The 24561-nt window shown below is 44.0% G+C and overlaps 1 protein-coding gene and 1 long non-coding RNA gene across 15 annotated transcripts in view; one reads left to right on the top strand and one right to left on the bottom strand.

Moving 5' to 3' along the window:
- Nucleotides 1-23322, bottom strand: part of LOC117202854 (uncharacterized) — a 29676-nt gene extending 6354 nt beyond the window's left edge. Inside the window, exon 1 of the long non-coding RNA XR_004485341.2 lies at nucleotides 14560-23322. This is a non-coding gene — a long non-coding RNA (uncharacterized LOC117202854). The remainder of the gene's footprint in view (nucleotides 1-14559) is intronic.
- The window catches only part of FGGY (FGGY carbohydrate kinase domain containing), a 450202-nt gene that overhangs the window by 360397 nt on the left and 65244 nt on the right, over nucleotides 1-24561 (top strand). The gene's annotated exons all lie outside the window — the stretch shown is intronic.

Below are 24561 nucleotides of genomic sequence, written 5' to 3'. Positions count from 1 at the left end.
GAGATGAGACTGGAATGGCAGAGAGCACAAGGAGTGCAAAAGCCCTGAGATGGGAATGAACTGAATGTATCTGAAGAAAAGCAAAAAGACCAGGGAGGCAGTCCTTGTTCTCAAGTTTCTTAGAATCTTGCAGGGGAGAAATACAGTAAAACAGACAGCTGTACTAGAGTTGGCTGTGTGCTGTCTTAGGTGATGTACCTCACCCAGCCTTCAGGAGGCAGAGAAAACGGTCCCAAGGAGTGACAGTTGATTCATGACTTGGAAGTGTTAACTGAACAAAGGTGTGTGTGTGTGTGTGTGTGTGTGTGTGTGTGTGTGTGTTGAGGGTCTGAGATGGGAGGAGGGTGTACAGAATTCTAGATCTTGGGAACAAAGGATTCACAGACCTAAAGGTCAACTCAGTATGTATTGGATGAAAATGTGAATTTGAGTGAATAAACGAATGAACAAATTAATGCTTTTGTCTTGTAGGGGCAGCTCATAAGACGGAAGTATAAAGCCGCAAAGCATTTTGTTAGTTCACCTTGATAGATCACTGTTCCAAATTCTGCCCATCATTTCCCTGTAGGCAGACTCTTATGAAGACCCGTATCATTATCAAAAGGCTGCTTGCCTAGTAGATTACTCAGGGATTTATTGGGAAAGCGAGCTAAGCAGTCATTTTAACCTGGGAACTGGACATATCCAAAGCCCAATGGCCAGCAATCTTGTCTTTCCTGAGCATTGCTTGGATGAGAACTATGGGATGGATAAATGGTTGAAAAACGAAGTCATAATCTCAAGGCTGTGCATAGAAGGGAGTGTGGCTGTTCGTGTTCGAGACCCCAGAGCTAATTGCTGGCTTGAAAAGTAGGGACCTGGCTTCTGGTCTTCGCTCTACTTGTGGTTGCGGCATTGGTCTCTAACCTGTACGGTGGAGTGGCGCCAGGCAGTGGCTAAGGTCCCTTCCAGCTCTGGAATTCTGTGTTCATCTTACTCTACCTGATGAAGAGAGGGAGGGAGTGAATGTGTGTGGGCACCAGCCCTGTCCTGGGGTACTCGCTCCCCCAGAAGCCTGGGCATCTCTTGGCCCAAAGCACCCTAAGAAGCTGTCCTAATCTGCCACACTCATGGGTGGGTTCTGGCTGTCCACCACCTGTGTTCCTGCAGGGCCATGAATGACCACATTCCCGATGGCCTCCTCCTTCCCCTGTGTCTGTTCTGCAGTGATCCAAGAGCTAGGTATTCCTGATGTAGCCTTTTCTTAGAGTCCACACAGGGATCCTCTGGTCTGCCCATTTTCCCTCTCCCCTTCCTGCTCTAAAGCCATATCATAAGCATTCAGATCTCAGCCCCTCCACTAACCACCTGTGTGGCCTTGGTCAGGTTTCTTAATCTCTCTGTGCCTCAGTGTGGATAGCAAATAACCTATAGGGTTATTTGTAAAGATGAATGAGATAATTCATATAAAGCAGTTAGCACAGTGCCTGGCTCATCATAAGTGCACCATGCATTGCTGCCTTCCTTCCTCAAATGTTTTCTGACCCGTTCTCAGGCAAGCAGGAGGGATCCTGAGGTATACAGGACACCTCTGCCCTGAGGAGTCCAGTCCAGTGCCTCCTGTGAGGCACATGCTTTCCCTAGGTTACCTCATTGAGTCCCCACCACAATCCAGAGCGATGCTTATTCTCCTCAGAATTCTTTTCAGACTGCAGCCCAGAGACCAGAGAAGTCATGTGACGTTCCCTGCGGCATACAATTTGTAAATGGCACAGTTGGAATCAGAGCTCAGGTCTCCCAGACTCCAAATCCAGTGCCCTTTCCCCCACTTCACCCAGGCCGCCATCGCCTGGCTTGTTTTGAAGGGAAAAAGAAGCAGCAGTGCATCATGGGAGTGATCATATGGGAAATCAGCTCTCCTTCCCAGGACATCCACTACCAGCATTCAAAAGAGGGGGGACCACTAGGCTCGAGAGCCCAGCTCCCAGCAGCCCTTGCGTCAACCCATCTGAAAAGGATCCGTCTTTAAAAGCAAGGAGCCAGAAAAAATAATTCATACTAAAAACAAACTCTGTCATGAGTCATTTGACTTTGCTTTCCCCCGAACACATAGTTTATGTCTTGGGCGAGCTAAGGCTAAAGGAACATCTGATACGTTTTAAGCTAGCAGAGCTATAATTTAAGGAGCTCTACATCCAGTGTGTGCCCATTGGACCCATGGTTTAAATCAAGGCTTGTGCTAAGGGAGCCTGACAGTTTGTTATTGCTGTTGTAGTTGTTTCGGCGTGTGACTGTGTACGAGTTTTATCAAGGTAACAAGAATCGGTCCATGATTCGAAAGTTCTCAGGTGGTGAACTAACCTACGCAGTAGCTATTCTGAGTGAATCTGTGCCTGAGAGGAATGTGTATAATGTGCATGTGTTGAGATGCGTGAGCCCCTCTGGAAATGAGAGGGAGAGAATAGGGGAGGGCAGCTTCTGAAGGAGCTGCTTTCTGGTTGCATCAGCAGAGGAGGGAGATTCAGCCCTGGGTCAGAGTATTGCTCAGTCCTGGATGAACAGGACGTAACCCAGAACACAAGGCAAGTGTCTCTGTCTCTGTGGCTGACCCGCTCCTCTTTAGATAACAGAAAAATGATGGAAATCGACTTACATTGTAAAAACTCGAACATCAAAGAGTAAACGGGAAAGGCACAAACCTCTCCTGATCCCAGAGGTAATCGCTGTTGTCCATTTTATATGTCTTTCTAAGCTTTTTAAGGCATTCATAGACATATATGTGTATGTAGGGTCATATAGTAAAACTGTTCTGCAAGGTTTTTTTTCACTTATTAGATATTTGGAGTATGTCAGTGCATATAGAGCCACCGCATGTCTGTTACATGTTGGTAGTAATTCCACAGTCGGCACATATAAAGAATGATTTAACCAATGTCCTATTGATAGACATGTAGGTAGTTTCTAGTATCTGGCTTTTGCAAACAGCAATCAAAGGATCATCCTGGGTATGGTTCTTTATACACAAGTATGAAAAGTTCTCTTGGAGAGATACAAAAAAGTGGAATTTCTACTGGAGGGATTTATGCCTTTGAAATTATGTTAGCTGTGGCCAAAATGTCCTCCAAAAAGGCTGTCCCAATTTGTATTCCTGCCAACAGTGCCCCTGTTCCTTTGCCAACACTGCATATTGTCAATCGTTTTAACATTTTTGCCCATTTCTCGGGCAGAAAATGACTGCTCATTGTTCTTTTCCTTTGCCTCTGCCCTGTTGCTAGTGAGAACGAACATTTTCTTTATATCTTCAGTCTCTTAATTTCTGTCTTCTGTTAATGGCCTATTAACATCCTCTCTTCATTTTCCTCTAGGGTCGTAGGTCTTTCCCTCGGGGATTTGGAGAGGTTCTTCGTGTGCTCTGTGCATCAGTCCTTTGTCTGTCATTTATCTTGAAGACTTTCTTGTAAGAAGACCTTCAACATCCACCTTTGCTTACCGTGTCTTATACAGGAGTTTTAAATTTTCATATACTCACATCTGTGAATCTCCTTCTTTATGGCTTCAAGATTTCTTGGAAACTTTCCCTGTAAACTGTTTCTTTTCCTGGAGCTGTGTTTTTCAGAATAATAACATTTTAGACTACAACACCCCGGGTTAGCAGAATGGTCTCTGTTTTTGCAGACATTCTTGGTAATTTCACCATTAATTATGGGGAAATTTTGAAACCATGTGGATCAGTCCTAGGCAAATGAGAGGCAGCAGGGAACTAACTAGGAGCGGGCAGCCTGAAGTCATATATATGGACCTTGGACCATATCCAGGCTCCTGTACTTACCACTTGATTTGGGGACATCACTTTGCTGCTCTGAGCCTTAGTTTATGTCTCTGTAAAATGGGGCAAATCACAATTTCAAAGGGTTACTGTGAGGTTTAACATCTCCCATGTCTCAGCCTACTCAATACATGTTTGTTTCTGCCCCTCCTGATAAAAGGTCTTTTTCTCCCCCCACACATGTAAATGTAACTGGTCACTTAAGACTGTTGACTTTCATCTCTTCTGAGGATTTTGTAGCTGAATCGTGGAGTCACAGCTTGCCCAAGAGTCTGAGGCAATTTCCTCATGATGCATCTCTGTGGGCCTAAGGGAAACTAAACACCTACGCCATTGCTCAATGCTGGAAAATTCTCCAGGGTGGCCGACCCCTCTTGGCGGAGAGAAGCCAGGGCTCTGGGGGACTACTGCAGTCCATGTGGGTGGAGAGCTTTTGTCGTTCCTGGACTCACTGAGCCTCCTGCTTGTGCGGGCACAATTCCCTCTCCTTTGAAATCTCTTCCCCTCCCCTTGCCTGGCATCCTTCACTTCTTATAGCAACACAACACTCGAAGTTGGGAGCCCAGACACTTGAGCCAGACTGCCTGGGTTCAAAATCCAGCTCTGCCACTCTTACTTGTGAAGCCTGGAACAAATGTCTTCATCTCTCTCTACCTCAATTTCCCTATCTGTAAAATGGAAATACTGGTATGACCTACCTCATAGGGCTGTTATGAGAGTTGATACTTATAAAGCCCTTGGCATACAGTACAGTGATCAAGGAGCTACAAAGAAATCATATACAGTATCTGAATCCTGGCTCCTCCTTTCACAGCCAGTTGACTTTGGATAATGTACTTATTCTGACCTCAGCTCTCTCATTTGTAAAATGGGTATGAAAATAGCTATTTCATAGGATTGCTGGGAAAGTCACATGGGATAATGTACGTCATGAGTATAGGGCTTCAATTATTGGTGGCTACTGTGGTGATGGTTATTGAAAAAGACAGGAATGAATATGCAGGGAATACCTACAACTCAAAAGCAGAGAGGCTGGTGATTAAAAGAGAAGGTTCTGGAGTCAGACACACTGGGTTGGAATTCAGCCTCCACTACCCTTGGCCCTGTGACCTTGGACCTAAACCTTTTTGGCATTCAGTTTCCTGATCTGTTAAGTAGGATTGATAGTGGGGCCTACCTCTAGGCTTGTAGGCTTGTTACGAAGAGGAAATGATGGTAAACCAGGAACATAGGAAATGCTTAATAAAATTAACTGTTATTGTTCCTCATATCTCCTTCCCATCAATGGGAAGATTCTCGTCTGCAGTCAGGAGTCCCTGGGTAGGAGAAATGGCAGCACAGCCAGAGCCCCTGCCCAATCCATTCTGCTGGGTTTGGAGCACAAGGTAGGAAAGAGGATCAAAACTCAAGAAGGGAAACTGAGGCAGAAGCCTGGTTTTTACGGATCAACCAAAATGATTGAGGTAGAGAGAAAAAAAACACAATTAAGGATGTCCCTCAAGATTTATCTGCAATGATATACTTCCTTTTAATTCTTAAAGCAGTCCTATTGGGTAGGTTCTGTTATTTCCAGTTTTCACCTGGTGAAACTGAGGGTGAGAAAATGCAAGTGACTTGCGTAAGATCACACAACTAACAAGTGGAGGAGCGGGGATTTGTGCCCAGAACCATCTGGCTCCAGATCCCTAATGCTACGCTGTCAGTATCTGCCCCGCCTCTGTTGGGAGCAGCTCAGAGGCCAAGCAGGATGGGGCTGGGGGGCCCCTGTTTCTCTGGGAGAGCAGAGGAGGTGGAGACAGGGGCAGTGGGCCTGGAGCTGACAGCCTGCATGTAAAAGTTTGGAAAGTTTGCCCTGAAAGGAAAGAGAGTGTTTTCAGCTGAGGCCATTTTCAGCTGTACCCTGTGTACTAGGCCAAGGGTAAACAAAAACACAGCCATAAACAGTACTCCCCAGAATTCTCGTCACAACAGCCCACTGTGCTCTTTCTGTTTGGAGATGACTGTCGAAACACTTCGCGTGAAAATGTCTGAGTCTGTTACTGTTCACCAAGTCAGTCACAGCCCATTCGAACAAGGTGCCTTGGGTGTGAGTAGAGATGCAAGAGTCATCAGGTGACCAGCCATTATGAAGTCTCAACAAATGGCCTGCCCGGGAAACCAGCCTCCCTGGACTAGGGCCAGGCCTATCCTAACGCCACTGCTTGGAAGGGGCCCATCCTAATTCAGAGGGCCTGTCCCAGCTCGTTACAGAATATGTTTTTATAGCTATCCTTTCTCTAATTAAACATAAAGTATCAAAGCTGGAATCAACTGAACAAGTCCTCTAGTCTAGTGCATTTAAAAGTTGGAGACATTTGGTTCCCAGTGGGAGGTGACATTCCCAAGGTTATAGAGAGAAAACCTGCGACTGGAATCCAGGCCTCCTGATTCTTAGTCTAAAACACGTCTAACGCTGCCCTCCTGAACCTTTCCAACACAGGTGCAAAATTCCTGCCAGCCTCTCCAAAGGGCAGGGCTGGAAGGTGGGAGAGGTGGGAGGGAGGTTGTGTTTGTCCTTGATACTTTCTACCTTGCCCTCTACATCTGTTCCCCCATTTCAGTGTTTCCTCTCACCTGCCAAAACTAACTAGTCCTGTGAGCCCAAATCTAGATCCTTGAGAAGCAGCTTCTCGGGTTTGCAGAGTCATTCCTGCTCGCCTGTCCAGGGTTTTTTTCCTGCTGTGGCAGTGCTGCCTCTTGAGCAATGGAGAGGCCCACAGACCAGGAGGATGCCTGGCTCAGCCCCTCTTGGGTGGGTTTCCCAGGTGAGATGTGGCCTCCCCAAGTATCATTTCACATCTCCAGAGGCAGGCCAGGAAGAGGAAAGGGATGAATGTTAATTGATCACCTGGGAACATGCTGGATTATAACCACATTTAATCTGTAACTGAGGCTATGTGAGGTAGGTAGATGTTATCTCCGCTTGCAAACAGGAGCAAGAAGTTAGGAAGGCAAATCACTTGTTCAAAGCCACACAGCCAGAAAGTGAGAGAGTTGGGACTTGAACCTAGACTTGTGTGAAAATCCAAAGTATAAGCTCTTTCAAGTTCACCAAGCTACAGAAAGTGAGATTAAAGTGTGTGTGGAGGGCTTCCCTGGTGGCGCAGTGGTTGAGAGCCCACCTGCCGACGCAGGGGATACGGCTTCGTGCCCCGGTCCGGGAAGATCCCACATGCCGCGGAGCGGCTGGGCCCGTGAGCCATGGCCGCTGGGCCTGCGTGTCCGGAGCCTGTGCTCCGCAACGGGAGAGGCCACAGCAGTGAGAGGCCCGCATACCGCAAAAAAAGAAAAGAAAAAAGGAAGTGTGTGTGTACGCACGCACACAAGCGCGCACACACACAGTGGAAAAGTGCTTTCTAAACTGTGAAGAGCCACCCACCCGTGCAGGATGATGAGGATGACAGTTAGCACCCAGTCCAGGCCAAGCATGAAATGGCTCCCAACAGCCGGGTGCTTAGCCTCTGGGGAAACTCGCCTTCCATGAGGAAGTCTGGGGAGCACAGCCATTACTCACAGAATCTTCTTACAAGGAGGGGAGTGGAGGGGCTCTTTAGGGGCAAGGATCTCTCAGCTAGTCCAGCAGTTCTCAGACGTCATCAGAGGGCTACCACAGGCAGAACCAACTGTGTAATTTATGGGATCTGGTACCAAATGAAAATGTGGGCCCCTGGCCGGGGGCAGGGAAGTCACTCATGGCTGACAGGTGACCCCCCAAGGGTTTCCAGCTTCCCAGTTGCCTACCCAACCCTCCGTGGCAGTGGGGAGTGGCGGGGAGAGACACTGCTTGCCCGGCCCTGAGACACTGCAGGCTCACAACCTGGCCTGGCTCTCCCCGCAGCTGTGCTTGTCCCTACACTCCTGCCACCCCATGCCACCCTGTCATCACCCCAGGGGTGCGTGGTCAGCAGTGGAGAAATGGGGTAAGGTGCCAGGCAGGGAGCAGGCTGGTCCTGGACAGGGAAAGGCCCCACACCCAGCACGTGTTCTGCTGTCCCATCAGCCTTGGTCCGCAAAGTACACATTCAAAGATAAAATTAAGAATTTCAAAACAGGGACTGCAGATCACTAAACCCCAAGCTTGAGCCTTCCTGGTGTGGGACCCTGGATGACTACACAGGTGACATACCCGTGAAGTTTGCCCTTACTGCAGGTCCTTAGCAAAGTTTCACTAGTACAGAGGAAATGAAGAAATAAGGGTAGTATGTCGAGTTTTTAACAAAGCTGTATGTAAACAATTTAAATGATTTCCCTGTATTCTGAGATCATGATAACTTTTTTTTTTTTGCTTTGTTGTTAAAAGCTTTTTTGTTATGACATCATGGTCAGAGTAAACGTTGAGTAGGTTTTTTGGTGTTTTTTTTTTTTTTTTAAAGGTTCTTGTTTGGCAAAATAAGACGCTGACAATTCTTTGTAGGTCTCCAAAAGGTTTGGAGGTTGTATTGGTCCCGAGATTGGAAACTCCTGAGCTGGGGCTTTCCAGGAGAAAGCCCTTCCTGATTGTTGGGGAATGGAGCCTTTTCCCAGCTGCTGGCATCAGAAAGGCATACAGTTAGTAATTGTGGTATATTTCAGTATTTTCTAGGTACATCTTTGCTTTTGTGAAGTCTAAACTCTGGTGGAGTCTGTGAGAAGAGGCAACACAGAATAAGGGCATCAAAATCAAAATTCAAAGTCTGAAACTCCCAGTTCCCTATGACCCTTGAGAGATCATTTCTGCACATTTCCCAACCATCAGGAGCTCCACAGAAGTAAATTGGAGAGGTGATAACACACCCAAGGACAGACCCAGCCTATGTCTTATGTCCTGGTCTAATTATTAATAATCGATCATTAAACTGTCCAGGACTCAAAGGAGAATTTATTGGGATAATAAACTATGGCTACCCTTATTAAAGGCTCCTTCACCTCTCCTGAGGCAACAAGCCCCACAGAGGCTGCTGTTTCCCTGGGCAGGAACCCATGGTGGCCAGTTGAAGGGCTGCATTTGTCCTGCCAGAGGCCTGGGCTGGTTGACAGCCTGGAGCCTGGAAGATCCCCTTGTGGTGGTAAATCTGTGTGACTCCCAGCCCAGCGGCTCCCACCATTGTACTTTTTGTATCAAGTCGAAGGCCAACCCACTTTCAATCCTTTGATGAGGGAAAATATGTCAACACAATGGTCCACTGAACTCTGGGCATAGACAACATGCAATGCTTTTTGGGGTCTGTAGCCTAAATGGTTTTACTCCAGAAGATGTGGAATTAAAGATAAAGCAGACAGCTAATTGCTGTTAAACCCACATGCTCCAAACCAACCATTATGGTCTCTTCTCAGTTGCAGAACCAGAGAGGCTTTCCCTAGAATAGGCGTTGGTAGACTGGGCTTTGGGGTGAGAAGCAAGAAGGAGGAAGAAGGGGAAGAGGAGGACAAGAGAGAAATAACACGTCACAGAGGGATACAGTTCTGAAATGCACAAAGTCTGTGCCATTTAATTGGGATTACTTTTGCTTTTTATCCCATGTGGATTTCTTTTTATCCATATGGAAAGAAATCTTTTTTTTTTTTTTTTTTGGAAAGAAATCTTTGACAATACCTGCTTCAGAGTCTCAGGTTTAAGAAGCCAATCACTGACCCGAAGAAAAAGAGACATAAATCACTTTCAAGTTCTTCAGACAAAGAACAGCTCGAGGCAAGCTGGAGCGTTTGCAGGGCATTTTTGTGACATTTCTGGATGCCCTTTGTTTCCCCCTTTCAAGAAAAGCCCTTTCTTTGCTTGCCTTCTCACATAACAGCTTGGGATTCTTGTCCCCCCCAAAAATGCATTTGAACTTGTGGGTTTGTTAAGAGTCAGGGCATGAAGCATTTTTCCATGGTAGAAAATTCTGGCATTCCAAAGCAGAACTAATGTGAGATTTGGGAAGGCTGCCCTATTTGTGCACTTAATTAGGGCTCCCCAAAGGCAGCTGATCCATTGGTGTCATAGGAAACCAACGGCAAGGCCGGCGAAGGCTGCAAATGTGTGAGTACCCAAGAGGGGGGCGAATGTAGATTCCACACCTGTTCCCCACTGCCTTGGATCAGGACTCAAGGGATATAAAGACAAGGGCTTGCCTGAAATGCTCATTTGGATCCCAGGCCTGATTTCATCGTCTGTGCGTCAGCAGTGTTTGAGTCAAGTCCCAAAACACTTGGAGATAAAGGATCAGAGTTATAGGTTCTATTTGGATCTGTGAAATAAGGTCTTGGTTCTGAAGATCCGTGAAGTTGACAAAATTACAGTGGAAAAATTATAGACTTTAAAGACCAACCAGCCTGTGCTTTGAGTCTTACTCTGCCACTAGTAGATGGTGTCAGTTTTTGAAGAAGTTATCCAGTTATTTCCGAGATTTAGTTTTCTTCCCTATAAGAGGCCATACTAACACCTCTTCCATGGGTTCATTATCGTAACAACAGCTAACATTTGTTGAGCAATTACGGTGCGTAAGGCACTGTTCTAAGAGCATGAACTGTATTAACTCTTCCATCCTCCGTAGACCGTATAAGGTAAAGTCTGTATTAGAGGTTGGCAAACTGCTCCCCATGGGCCAATTTTTGCCCACTGCCCATTTGTGCAAATAATATTTTACTGGAACACAGTTATGCCCATCTGTTCGTGTCTACTCTGTGGCTACTTTCATGCTATAGCTCCAAGGTTGAGTAGTCGAAACAGAAACTGTATGTCCAACCAGATCTAAAATATCTACTATCTGGCTTTGTACAGAAACAAATTTGCCAACCCCTGCTTTAAATTATCCCAATTGAAAGATGAAGAAAATAAACCATAGGCATTTTGGGGGGGCTGTGCCCCATAGCATGTGGAATCTTAGCTCCCCGACCAGGAATCAAACCCACACCCCCTGCATTGGAAGTGCAGCGTCTTAACCACTGGACCACCAGTGAAGTCCAACCATAGACATTTTAAATAGCTTAACTGAGGTCTTACAGCTGGTGACAGATAGACCTAGGATTAGAACCCAGTATCCTGACTCCAGAACTTGTGACCTTCACCAGTATCCTACGTGTATAATAATATACATGAATTGCCCAGTGCAGTGCCTGACGCATAGGAGATGCCTGACACATCTGTTTGCTTAAGCGATCCTTTGCATTCCCCCACGGTTCTCCTTTTCCTTCTGCCTCCTTTTGCAGCTTCATATCAATTTCTATTGCCTTTTCCTTCTCTTCTGCCAGATTATGTTTTCAATTCTGCAGACTTCTGGGCAATTTTATACCCATTATCTCAATGCATCAAACAACCCTGTGAGGTCGGTATCATTATCTTCATTTAAAAGATGTAGAAACCACTCCCGACCTCTGAACTCTCAGGAGTTTTTACACTTCATTTGTTAACCCTCAGAGGAAACATTGCTAGGAGCTTTGGGAACATTTATTTAATGCTGAAAACTAACATTAGAGAAAAAATCTCGACAGTTACTCGAGAAAGGATTACAATCTAATTGGGGTGAGAAAATAGTGTAAAATATTGGAACAACAGCAGGCATTTTTAAAGTTAAGTTATTTAGTACAGATCGTGCGTGGGTGTGAATTCAGGGAGCTGGGACAAGAGGATGGACCGGGGGTGTGGGGTGCAGGCAGGGACGGTTTCCAGGAGGCGGTTCAATGTGAGCTGGGCCTCTAACGTGGGGCAGGATCTTAAAAAGAGAATCTCAGATTTGAGTATCATGGGAGTGAGGAAAGGAACCACAGAGAGAAGACATAGAAATGGAAATGTCTCAAAGGGACAGGCCCAGCAAATCCCAGAGAACTCTGGCAAATCAGAATGAGTAAATAGGGAACAGGTTGTGTTTGACTTTGAAGGCCAGAGAGAGGGCCTTAGAATAATAGTAGTGCTAATTATGATAACACTTAGGTGCAGGATTGCTGACCCAGGCACTCTAGATTCATACTCTCCTTTAACCCCACCAACCCTGCAGTGATATAGGTATTGTCCTATTTCGCAGGTGAGAATATTTGAGGCTTAGATTGTAGCAATCAAATGTTAGTGGGAAAATTAGAACTATTCCACAGGTCTAGTTCAAGAGCACAGGGCTTTTTGTTGTTACTTTTCTTCTGTGGATACACGTGCTTGCAGGTGGGGTTTTAGATATGCCCATACAGTATAATCTTAGGCTCTGCTGGTTAAATTGTTCTTGCTTTCTCTGATGCTATAATCTATTATCAATTGCTCGTGGACTCAGATGGAGAACACCAGGAATTAGATGCTCTACACCTGGACCACTATGATACCTCCCATCACAGGCACTAGGGAGCCATGGAATGCTTTTGAGTGGGAGATGCCATGATGAAAGGAACTACTCTGCCAACGAAGTCAGGCTGGATGAGAGCTGGGAAAGACAGGAAGAAGGAGGTAGTATGAACTCACAAGTGTGATATGCAGTTGTTAGTTCACCTTGGATTGAGCCACAAGAGCTAGGGTTTGGGGTGACTGAAGAGGACATGGCAAGAAGAGAAGGGTAGATTTATGGAGTCAGAGGGCCATGACCAGCACTGCTTAGACCTTACTACTAGACAGCCATGCTTGATGAACAGAGGACTTGGAGTCTGAAGATTTAGGTTCACATCTTGGCTCTACTGCTAAAGTTGCACTGTGTGAAGAAAGAGGGAAAAGGGAAGAATTATATGCTGTTTGAGTTAGACAGCATCTCATATGTCTTCCCATCAACTCTGGGAGGTGGTAATAATAAGAGCAATAGGTGACATGTAAATACTTCTGTGTGCCAGCACTATCTGTGTTCTCTTCTAGCCATTTCTCTGTATTTTTAATCTTCATAGAAACCCCATGAGATAAGGGGCATTGTTATTCCCTTTGGATAGATGAGGTGACTGAGACACAGAGAGGTTAAGTAACATGGCTGTGGTCACACAGCTGGTAAATAGAGGAACTAAGCTTTGAACCCAGGCAGTTTGGCCCCCAGAGTCCATGCTCTTAGTCATTTTCACACTGTCTGTAAGGCATGTTTCACCTCGAGGAGTGTTCTGGGGGTAAGGTTATTCTATGTCATCCTGTAACCTGCACGCTGACAGTCCTGCCTCTGCACCACAGGGTCAGGGACCTCCCACTGAGAAGGCTTCCTGCCACAGCCTGGTACTTCTCACAGCTGTCTGGAACCTTTCACTCCATCCTCCACCCAGACCCTCACACCCTGACCTCCTGGCTCCTGGCCACACCCATTGCCCTTGATTCTAGCTTCCCACCCCTGTAGGACTTGTGCCCCTGTACCACACCTCCAGCTCCCCTTCTCTGAACAATTTGTTTTTGTCCTTTGGACACTTTTACCTCTTTGTTCAAGGTAAGACTCTAGCACCGAGGTTCCTCCCCCACCCCATGCCAGCCCACACAAGTGGCATCCCCATCAGATTTGTACCAGCTTCTGGGAACAGGACCGGACAACTTATTCAGCCACTTTCTCAAGGGCTGGTCCCTGGCAGCTATACTGGTCCCACCTGTTTCCGGCCTGGTAGCTGCCAATCCAACTAGATGGGGCTATTCTGGGAGCAGCAAGAAGACTTAGTCACCCTAGTTGAGTCTTCCTTAACAAAAGAAGTCGAAAGGCCTTTTGTTGTTGTTTGTTTGTTTTTGTTGTTGTTGTTTGTTTTCTTAATGTGCGTTAAAATTCTGCCCAGGATGCTATAGCAGTTAAGACATGGCCCCTGAAATCAGAAGGATACGGGTTCAAAATCCAGTTCTGCTGCTTGCTAGCTGTGTCATCCTAGGAAAATTGTTCCACCTTAGCTCTTCGTTTGTAAAGTGGAGCTAAAAGAAGGCCTATCTTATGGGGTAGTCACAAGAATTCGGTGAAAGGATGTATGTGAGCATGTATCACATCACCTGACCAGCAGTAAGTGCTCAGTAAGTGGTAGTTACTATCAGCATTATATTAAGTATCATTATATAAAGTATCATTCAAGACTCCCTGGAGATAGTTCATTCAGACAGTTATTTACTCAACGGACATTTATCAGGAGGCTGCTGTTTGCCAAATCTATGCCAGGTACAAATATAGGATGTATGTTTATGAAAGGAAGGAATGCATGTTAATCACTTATTATAGGCCAGACACTGTTCTAGGCATTTTAGGGACATATTTCATTTCACCTTTTTTTTTCAAGTACATATTCATTATTTTAGTTTTTTAGTTTTTTAACCTTAGAAAGTATATATATATATATATATATATATATATATATATATTTTTTTTTTTTTTTTTTTTTTTACAGTAAGTCCTTGTTGGTTACCTGTTTCAAATATAGCAGTGTGTACATGTCAATCCCAAATTCCCAATCTAACTGCCGCTACACTCCCCCATAACCATAAATTCATTCTCTAAGTCTGTGAATCTGTTTCTGTTTTGTAAATAAGTTCCAAAACAAAAAGATACAAATGAACTTATTTATATTTCATCTTGATAAGGGCTTTGCAGGCAGACATCATAATTGTCATTTTACAGATGAAGAAACTGAGGTTCATAAAGGTTAACTCCCCCAAAGACGTGGCCAGTGATTGAGTGTAGCCATAAATCAACCAAGATATTCTGAGATCAATTCCCCACTATTGAGAGATCCACATTTTACTCTCATACTCATGCAATCGAATGCCTTTATCTATGCACCCACCTTTCTGGTTAAAAGGAAGTACAAAGGAATGTGTTTTTTATTTCATCCTTATTGGTACAAACCTCTGAAAGAGGTGAGAGCTCTGCGCCTATCTTAGCATTCCAGTGATGAGCCTGGTGGGGACTGCCCTCCAATGATTGGGGATTTCGTCATCCTTCAGGATATCTTCTCTCCTTACATGGGACTAGAACTAGAGAGGGAGAAGGCAGCAGGTAAGGAGCTTATACTGGACTCACCCAAGGCATACTTTGCAAGTTATTTTGTTTTTTTTAAATCAGTCCCAGTCATAAGCTTGCTTTTTGGATCCATGCCTTATGCCTCTAGCCATTGAAAGCCAAGTATGTCAAGGGAAAAAAGGTCCTTCAGTTAGTTGAAATTTTATTCTGTTTCTACTTTGGTGGTTTGAAACTAATTACAGACTCTGGGTTGTGCCTATATGTCCAAAATGAAATGAGAGTTTGAGCCAATTGCTCTAATAACGAAGAGAGGAAAATCCACTTTTCTCTCCATTATCTAAAGATTTCAGGCATATGTGAGTTTTGTTTTTTTTTTTTAAATCGAATTATGTGAAAAGTTGGCCTCAAGCCTTCATTTCACTTTGCCTTTCTAGAAACTAGTCTGAAATTTTGTTTTGGAAAGGAGATGACATGCCTTAGACTGCTTCGGCGGGACTAGAGGGTCTTGTTGGAGCAATCGCAGGCTAAGAGATTTTGGTATTGTTATGATAAAATGTTTGTGTATGCTTGGGGGAGGGAGGTGTATTGCAAAGGATGACTCTTCATTTAAATTTTTTTTGAAAGGCTGGAGTACCTAAAATAAATTTCAAGATGAACAGTTTCCATTCATCTCACTTATTGATTCATTTATTTGGTCCTCACTGTTGCCTAGAAGGCCCGCCCGGCCTGGCTCTTCGCCTCGTGCCCAGGCCGCTCCATCTATCCTGGCCCTTTCACTCTCTGTCCATATACTAAACACACTCCCACCTCTGGGCTTTTAGACGTACAGTTCCCTCTCCATGGAATCCTCTTCCTTAGATATTTGCATGATTCATCCTCTCATCCCCTTCAGATCTTTGCTCAACTATCATTTTATCAGAGAGATGCCATTCCTGCCACCCTATACAAACTGCCTTGTCTACTCCTGTCATTCTTTATCCCTTATCCTGCTTGATTTTGTTTCCTTAGTACTTATCGCCATCTGACATAATGTATCTGTATATGTATACACATTAAGGTTCAGTCTTTGTGCTGTAACATTCAGTGGTTTTGACAAATGCATAATGTTGTATATACACAATTACAGTATCATATAGAATAATTTCAGCACCCCCCAAAAAAATCCCCTGTGCTTCACCTATTTAATCATCCCTCCCTTCTCCCTGAGCCCTTGGCAACTACAGATCTTTTCATTACCCTAGTAGTTTTCCCTTTTCCAGAATGTCACGTAATTGGGATCATGAATAGGTAACCTTTTCAGACTGGTTTCTCTCACTTAGTAATATGCATTTAAGATTCATCCACGTCTTATTGTGACTTGGTAGTTCATTTCTTTTTATTGTGTAATAATATTCAATTATATAGTTGTACCAGTTTGTTTATCCATTCACCCACTGGAGGACATCTGGTTGCCACTGGTTTTGGGTGACTATGAATAAACATTTGCATACAGGTTTTTGTGTGTTCTTAAGTCTTCAAATCAGTTGGGTAAATACCTAGGAACACAATTGCTGGGTTGTATATTAAGACCATGTTTAGATGTGTTATAAACTACCAAACTGTCTTCCAAAGTAGCTGTATTATTTTGCATTTCCACCAGCAAAGAATGAGAGTTCCCATTACTCCACATCTACGTCAGTGTTGACATTGTCAGTTTTGCAGATTTTGTCTATTCTAATAGTTATGTAGTGGAATATCATTACTGTTTTAATTTGTAATTCCCTGACGGCAAATGATGTTGAGTATCTTTTCATATGATTATTTGCCACCAGTCTGTCTTCTTTGGTGAAGTTCATATCTTTTGCTCATATTTTCACTGGGTTGCTTGCTTTATTATTGTTGAATTTTAAGTGTTCTTTGTATATTTTGGATATAAGTTCTCAGATATATGTTTTACAAATATTTTCTCCAAGTCTGTGGCTTGTCTCTTCATTCTCTTAAAATTGTCTATCACAGAGCAGTTTTTAAATTTTAATGATCCAGCTTATCATTTTTTTCTTTCATGGATTGTTCTTTTGATGTTGTAGCTAAAAACTCGTCATTAAACCTAAGGTCACCTTGATTTTCTCCTGTGTTATCTTCTAGAACTTTACAGTTTTACATTTTACATTTAGGTTTATGATCCATTTTGAGTTAAGTTTTGTGAAAGGTGTAATGTCAGTATCTAGATTTTTTTTTTTTGCACGTGTGTGTCCAGTTTTTTCAACACCATTTGTTGAAAACACTACCCTTTATCCTGTTAATCGACTTTGCTCCTTTGTCAAAGATCAATTTGAATGTGTTTGTGTGGGTCTACTTATGGGCTTACTCTTCTGTTCCATTGATCTATTTGTCTGTTCTTTCACCAATACCACATTATTGTGATTATTGTAGCTTTATAGTAAGTCATGAAGTCAGGTTATGTCCATCCTCTAACTTTGTTCTCCCTTAGTATTATAGTGACTAATAAGTATTTTGCCTTTCCATATAAGTCTTAGAATCATTTTGTTTTGTTTATGGATAGCTTGCTGAGTGTTCAGTTGGGACTGTGTTGAATCTATTGATCAGGTTGGGGAAATTTGTCATCTTAACAATATTGAATCTTCCAATCCATGAATATAGAATATCTCTCCATTTACTTAAATATTCTTTTTCTTTCATTAGAGTTATGTACTTTTCCATGTATAGATTCTATGCATTTTGTGTTAAACTTATACCCAAGGACTTTGGTTTTTTACAGTATGCTATTGTAAATGATTTTAACTTCAGACTCCAATTTTTCATTGCTAGTAATTGGTGGGATGTAATTGACTTTATATATTAACCTTGTATCTTGTGACTTTACTATGTTCCCTTACTAGTTTAAAAAGGTGTTTTATTTTTTTTTATTCTTTGAGGTTTCCTACATAGATAGCCATGTCATCTAAGAATAAAGGTAGTTTTATTTCGTCCTTCTCAATCTGTATGCTTTTTTATCTGTTTTTCTTGTCTTATTGCACCAGCTAAGAGCAATACAATCTTGAATAAGAGTGGTAAGAAAGGACATCCTTGCCTTGTTCCCAGTCTTTAGGGGGAAAGCATTCAGTTTTTTCTCATTAAGTATGATATTAGCTGTAGAGTTTTTTGTAAATGTTCTTTATCAAATTGAGGTTGTAGAGTTTTTTTGTAGATGTTCTTTATCAAATTGAGGATGGTCCCATATATTCCAAGTTTGCTGAGAGTTTTTAATCATGAGTAGGTGTTGGAGTTTATCAAATGCTTTTTCTGCATCTATTAATATGATTATATGAATTTTATTCTTTAACCTGTTTATGTGGTGAATTACACGGATTGATTTTTATAAATGTTGAACCAGCCTTGCATACCGAGAATAAATTCTATTTGGTTGTGATGTGTAGTTCTTTTTATACATTGTTCAATTTGTTCAATGAAAAATCAGTTTCATTGATTTTTTCTGTATTGTTTTCCTGTGTTCAATTTCACTGATTTGTGCTTTTTATTATTTAGTTTTTTTTCCTTCTTTTTTTTCTTTTTTTCTTTGCTTAATTTAGGCTTAAATTGCTTCCCTGTCTTTGGGCTTCCACAAGAACTCCTCCTTAAATAGAGCCTGCATCTTGTAGCTCTTTCAGTTGTCATCCACTATTACTACACTGGAGCCCTGTTTGTATCATTTTAAGGTGTAGGGAAGGGAAACAGCCTAGAATCTTTTGATTGAATCCTGGGCCTATGTCCTTGGGTTGTGACCTTCACAAATGTTTCTTACCTTTTTTCCTCCCTTGTAGGTGAGAAAGGGAGACTGGAAGGAGCTAGAGTTGGAGGGGTGTCCTTCCCCTGGGTGGGGTAAGGCTCTGGTTAAGCCTTTTCCCCTTAAAAGTAGGCCTTTGTTATAAAGAACTCTCTGGCATATTTTCACAGTGTTTCCTCTTTTTCACTCCTGCTGGAGCCAGTAGGGGATCATTCTTGCCTCTTTACAGTGAGAATCTGGTAGGCTTCCTGGAGGTAAAACCCATGAAAGGGTGGGCCTCCCAGTAGACTGAAGCCCCAGAAGTTTCTCAGTCTCATGCTAGTCCACGCTCAGCCCCCAGCACTTTATCAAAATTATCAGTTAAATGTCCCTACCAGTTTGTGGCTCCAGTGGCTTCTACTCTAGGTAAGAAGATCTCAACTGCAGCTCTCTAGAATTATCCTGTTTCTCCAGATCTCAGGGTCGTGGTTTGCTCTGTAACCTCAGTTCTCCAAGCAATCCAAGACAGATCAGTGATTTTCAGTTTGTTAGCTCTCTTCTTGTTATAGGAATGGGGGTAATGACTTCTAACTCCTTTACACAGTTGAGCTGTAACTGGAAGTCTCTCTGTGTATTTCCTTAGTGTATTTCCTGATACTCTTACAAGGATGTAAACTGATGAAAGCAGGAGCTATGTCTGTTTTATTCACTGGTGTATCTTCAGTAGCTAAAATAGTACCTGACTCAGAGTTGGTGCTTAATAAATATTTGTTAAATGCATTGATTAATCAGTTGATACTCACTGAGCACATCAATATACTAGGCACTGTGCTTGGTATGGAGATAACAACAGTGAAAAAGGAAGATCCCATGTGTCTACAGTCATTATAACAGTGGCGGTAGGGGGTATGGTGGGCATATACCTTAAATGGAAATAACAATAAACTACGGATTAGAGGATAGGGAGGTACTGAAGCATAGAAGACACCTACCTAAACTAACCTAAGCAAGAGGGAGGAGGAAACCACCAGAGGAGGAAACCACCATGTGAGTTGACTTGTAAAGAATGAATAGCTTCTAGCCCATACGACGGAGGGTGATCCTGGCAGAGGGACAGCATAGATCCGATGAAGTCCATGTCGGACAATGTGCAAAGTGATTTTCTCCCCCACCTCATGTAACGTTTAGTGCTCCACATAAGGCAGGCACCATTAACTCATTTCACAGATCAGAGAGTTTTAAGTGATTCGACAGAATGTCACCAATGCTGAGTAATGAAGCAAGTCCCTTTGAGTCCAGAGTCCACTTTCTTCCTGCTACAAAGATGACTAAAGCATGAATTCAGAGCCTGGTGGAGGAGCCAAACACATAAACAGATCTTTCTGGTACCAGTGCTCCCTTTGAATTTGCTTCATTGTTGTTTCTCTTTAAGACTGCAGCCCTAGAAGTAGTGAGTTGCAAATCAGGGCTGCTTTGCAAATGCCCACAAACCACTGGGGGGAGTTTTGTCAAAGAAGGCGGGAAAGAAAAATAAATGTGAGTTTCTGCTCTTTAAACCTCAGCCCAGTGAGGCAGACTTCCTGGAATACTTCAGGCCGCTTCAAAGGCCTATTGTGGGAAGTCTCCAGATGTGCGTGAAAAACCTCACTGGGGAGCTTCCCAGTGAAGAGGCCTTTTAAGCTTGAACTGAGATGAAGGAAGTTGACGTGATGAGTCCTACCAGGTGGCCCGTTTTCTGAAGGCGCCCAGATTCCACCATAACCTTGAGAAGGCGGGGGGGATTAGCCAGTTCAGATGCCTTTGCCAAACAGTGCATCTTTTTTGATTGTGGGCAGCAGGGCTCTTTTTTTTGCTGGAATCAGGGGTGGGGGGCATTCACCAAATGATTTATCTACCTTTAAATTGTTAGTGACAGCCTGGTCATTCCTCCGGCATATCTTGGGAGGGCTGGGAGGGATTTCAGGATTGGAAAAAGTCGAGGCCCTGAGTGATTTGTGCCAGTTCTTACAAATGATGCCTCTTGCCATTCTGAGAGCCAGCATCCTCTGGGTTCTTGCTCAGAGGCTCTGCCCTGAATCTATGCTTAAGCTGTCTACCCAGTGCACTGTCTGGCCTCGGTTCGAGACCCCATCTTCTTCTTGCTAGACACAGTGGAGTCAGAGAGACCCACGTTTAAATCCTGGCTCTCCGGCTCGCTTTGTCATCTTAGAGTAATTTCAAATTTTCCAGGTCTCAGTTTCCTCAGCTGTACAATGAGGGAAACCTAGTCCCTGCATCATCCTCTGGCTGTGAGGAGATGAAAGGCTGAGGTGATGCCCTCACGGCACCCGGCACAGAGCCTGGCACAGAGTAAGGACCCAGTCTGTTTTTATTCCCTTCCTCTTCCCTCCAGTCGTCAGGGAAGATGGGGGCTGTCCCATTTGGCCTTTGAATGTTCCTTCTGTAGCTCTTTAAATCCTATCCCTGCCTGGTCCGTATGAGCTTAGCTAAATATTTTGAGCTCACAGTGTATTTAGGGGGAAGTTCTTTTGGCTACAGCTAAAATTAGGCCTCTCTTTTGCTCCTCTGTTTACCACCCCCCCTTCCTATTTTAACTAATTAGAGGCATTGACACCAAGAAACACTTGAGAAAAGTTGGGAGAACAGCTGGGAGTTGTTCTGGATACGGGCAGCTGCTCCCTCTCAGCGTGCAGGCACGGAAGAGGATGCTCCTGATCGGGAAGCAGGAAGGGTGCCCTGGAGAAGATGGAGGAATGCCAAAGCCTGCCTGTGGCTTGGCAAACAGCAGGGTGTGCGTGTGGGGAGGGAGGGAGTCTTATTACTGTGTCCTCTACCTTCTGCTCAAAGAAGGGGGGAGGGGTGGTTCAGAAAGAGCAGCAGAGACAGAGCGAACGAGGGGAAGAAAGAACAGAAGGGAAGGAAGGCGTTAAGAAGTTCAGCTAGGTGGCTAGTTATTTAGTTGTTTATTTCCTGCAGAGGGCTGTCCTCCCACCTGGATTACTACTGGATTCTCCCAACTGGTCTTCTCCCGACTGCTCTCATGCTCCAGGTTGCTCTCCCACTGGAACCAGAGAGGGTGTGGGAAAGTGCAGATCTCTTCCCCTAAAACTCTGCAATGGGTTTCCACTATGGAATTAAGGAAAAATTTCAGAACCCATCACATGGCCCCTGAGCGCCTGGGATGCCCTCCCCCTCCACCCCTGCCACTGCTGCATCTCAGCCCTCTGCCTTTCCTTCATCTCCCTTCTCCAGGCCTTCCTTTCCTGCAGACAGATTATCTGACTTTTATCCAGGTGTCTCTACCTTCTAGCTGTATGACCTTGGCTGGGCAAGTTACTTCACTACTTTGTGCCTCATTTTCCATATCTGAAAAATAGGGACAGTAACAGTAATTGCCTCAGAAAGTTGATGTAAGGGGTTAAATGAATAAATGGTTATTAAATATTTAGAATAATGACCGGCATGTAACTGCTCAATATTGCTTTATCTATTGTTGTTGTCATTGCTATCATTGTTATTATTTCTTTTCTTCCCGTGGCTGTAATTCTGCCCCTCCCCCAACACACAAACAGTTTCTTGACCCAGGTTCTCCTTTTCCTTCAGCCATAAGCTTAAATGTCACTTCCTGAGAGAAGTACTCCCTGACCCCCCCCCCCCATCTAAGCCAGCGTTACTCACGTAATATCCTGTAGCCCCTTCTGCTTCCGTTCCACAGTACTTAGTGTAATGCATTGGTATATATTTTTGAGAATATTTATTTACTGTCTGTCTTCCCCTGTAAGACTCTTAAGTTTCCCAAGGGTGAGGACTGTGCTGATTTTGTTCACCAGTGACTGCCAAAGCCTAAAACAGTGATTGGCAGATAGCAAGTGTTCAATAAATGTATATGAAGGGGAGGGAGGAAGGAGAGGAGGAGAGAGGGAGGGAGGAAGGGGGACAGGGGAAAAGAAAAGGAAGATTATTGGGAAAAAAGAAAAAATACTTCCAAAGCTCACTCTCCTTGGCATCTAGTTCTCTCCCACTCCTTAGGATATCCAGGGCTGCAGAATACTTCTTGCCACTAGCTCCCACTATGCTCACTTCTCTTTCCTGTGTCCCACCCCTTTGGGACCTGCTCTAGGCATCTCCATCATGTTGATATGACAAAGATACCTTCCAGTATACTGACTATTCCACTAATCCCTTCTTGTTAAACACAATGAATGGGCAAACATTTGTCTTCTGGAGATACTGTCTTCATTAAACTCTTATAGGATGAAAACTCCAGGTAGTGAGCCATAAACATGATCAAGCTTTTGGTGTCACCTGTTCACTGGGGACCTTACTTTTGAAGGCTCTTCCTCCAATATCACAGAAATTTTCAAAGCTATCATGGTAGAATTTGGGAGTCAGGAGACTTTTCATCTGACCTCATCTTTGCCTTACTCTATGTTAAATTCTGAGCCCTTCCGTTGGTTCCTGCCCATAGCCAGCTGTGACACTCGAGCACCTATGTCCCTGGTGTGTCCCCTCCTGGTGTAGTTCACGCAGCCTCCCTCCTGGGTGTCCAACATGGGGACTGACCTTGCCATGACCCATCTGTCAGAGGAGACCTGGCAACTCTTGTCTCACGGGTAGACCACCCAGAAAGGTTGCCTGCAACATCATTTTATTTTTAGGGGAAAAATACAAAAATATATTTTAAAAGATAAAAAAGGAGGACATGATAAAGCATGATATCGAGGATGTTTTACAAAGGAAATGGGCTTGAAGTGACCTGCTGTGGGGATGCTGACTCCATAGTGCTTTAGCAAAATATGTCTTAATTTTTTTTTACATGATCTTTCTTTTTCTTTCTTCCTTCCTTCCTTCCTTCTTCCTTCCTTCCTTCCTTCTTTCTTTCTTTCTTTCTTTCCTTCTTTCTTTCTTTCTTTCCTTCTCTCTCTCTCTCTCTCTCTCTCTCTCTCTCTCTCTTTCTCTCTTCCTCCCTCCTTCCCTCCCTCCCTCCCTCTCTCTCTCTCTGGGTCTTACTTGCAGCACACGAGATCTTCAGCTGCAGCATGCGGACTTCTTACTTCTGGAATGCGAACTCTTAGTTGCAGCATGCATGAAGGATCTAATTCCCCGACCAGGAATCAAACCCAGGCCTCCTATGTTGGGAGCGCAGAGTCTTACCCACTGGACCACCAGGGAAGCCCCTGTCTTAGTTTTAATGAACTTATAAACCAACATGCTTCCATTTTGAAGTAAAAACAACATCCCGGGTCATAGAGGTGTTTACAGAGTTATTTATCAAGCAAGTGAGAAACATGCCAGAAACAAATTTCTCTAAGGAACATACTGGGATTTTTTTTAAATATCTAGATCCTCATCAAGGATTGTGAAGTCCTAAAGATAATCCAAAGTCTATGCCTCAGTATAAATAGTTTCTGGCCTTAGAGAGGTCCAGTAACTATTAGTTCTCAAATATCAGTCTCAAAAGGGGTGTCTTCTTTTCCTGGGAAGGGTGATTCCATAAGGAGGAATTGGGGTTCCTTGCAGCTCAAAGCTATACTAAGACCCACACTCATCATACCTGGCAGAGAACTTCCTGGGCTGCCATGGAGGCAAGAGGGTCCCAGCCCAGCATCACAGCTTCCGCCAGCATCACTCACACTGCCTTCCTCTCTGAAGAGCTGGGTCCTTCTTCCCTTCAGGAAAACTTCCTGCAGGAGGTGGCATTTTAGATTGGCCATTTCCTCACCCATCCATTCATTCAGCAAATATTTATTGGGTGAGCACCACCAACAAGCTAAGCCCTGTGCTTCAGCATGACCTATAGACACAGTCCCTACCCTCCAGGAGTTGTTGGTCCAATGACAGAGTCAGAGAATAAAGAAATAATTGCACATATAACCAATATACTCGTTATGAGCGCTTAAAGGAGAGGTACAGGGAGTGATAGGAGTGTTTAAATGGGATTTGAGATCCATAAATGTGACTAGTGATTCCTGCCTTCTAAGACAGTCAGCTTATGAGGGGGGCCAAGTTTGCCCTGGAGGGGAGATTTGACCACGGACATATTGCCAGTGCATGTGATAGTAAAACCAGACGGACCTTTTAACCAGTCTTCTTATTATATTTTAGTTCTCTAAAGACAGTGCACCCTCCCACCCACACTGTCCACA

The sequence above is a fragment of the Orcinus orca genome, chromosome 1 (genome assembly GCF_937001465.1).
Source record: "Orcinus orca chromosome 1, mOrcOrc1.1, whole genome shotgun sequence".
In the NCBI taxonomy this organism is placed as follows: Eukaryota; Metazoa; Chordata; class Mammalia; order Artiodactyla; family Delphinidae; genus Orcinus; species Orcinus orca.
This window is presented reverse-complemented; position numbering and strand designations above follow the sequence as displayed.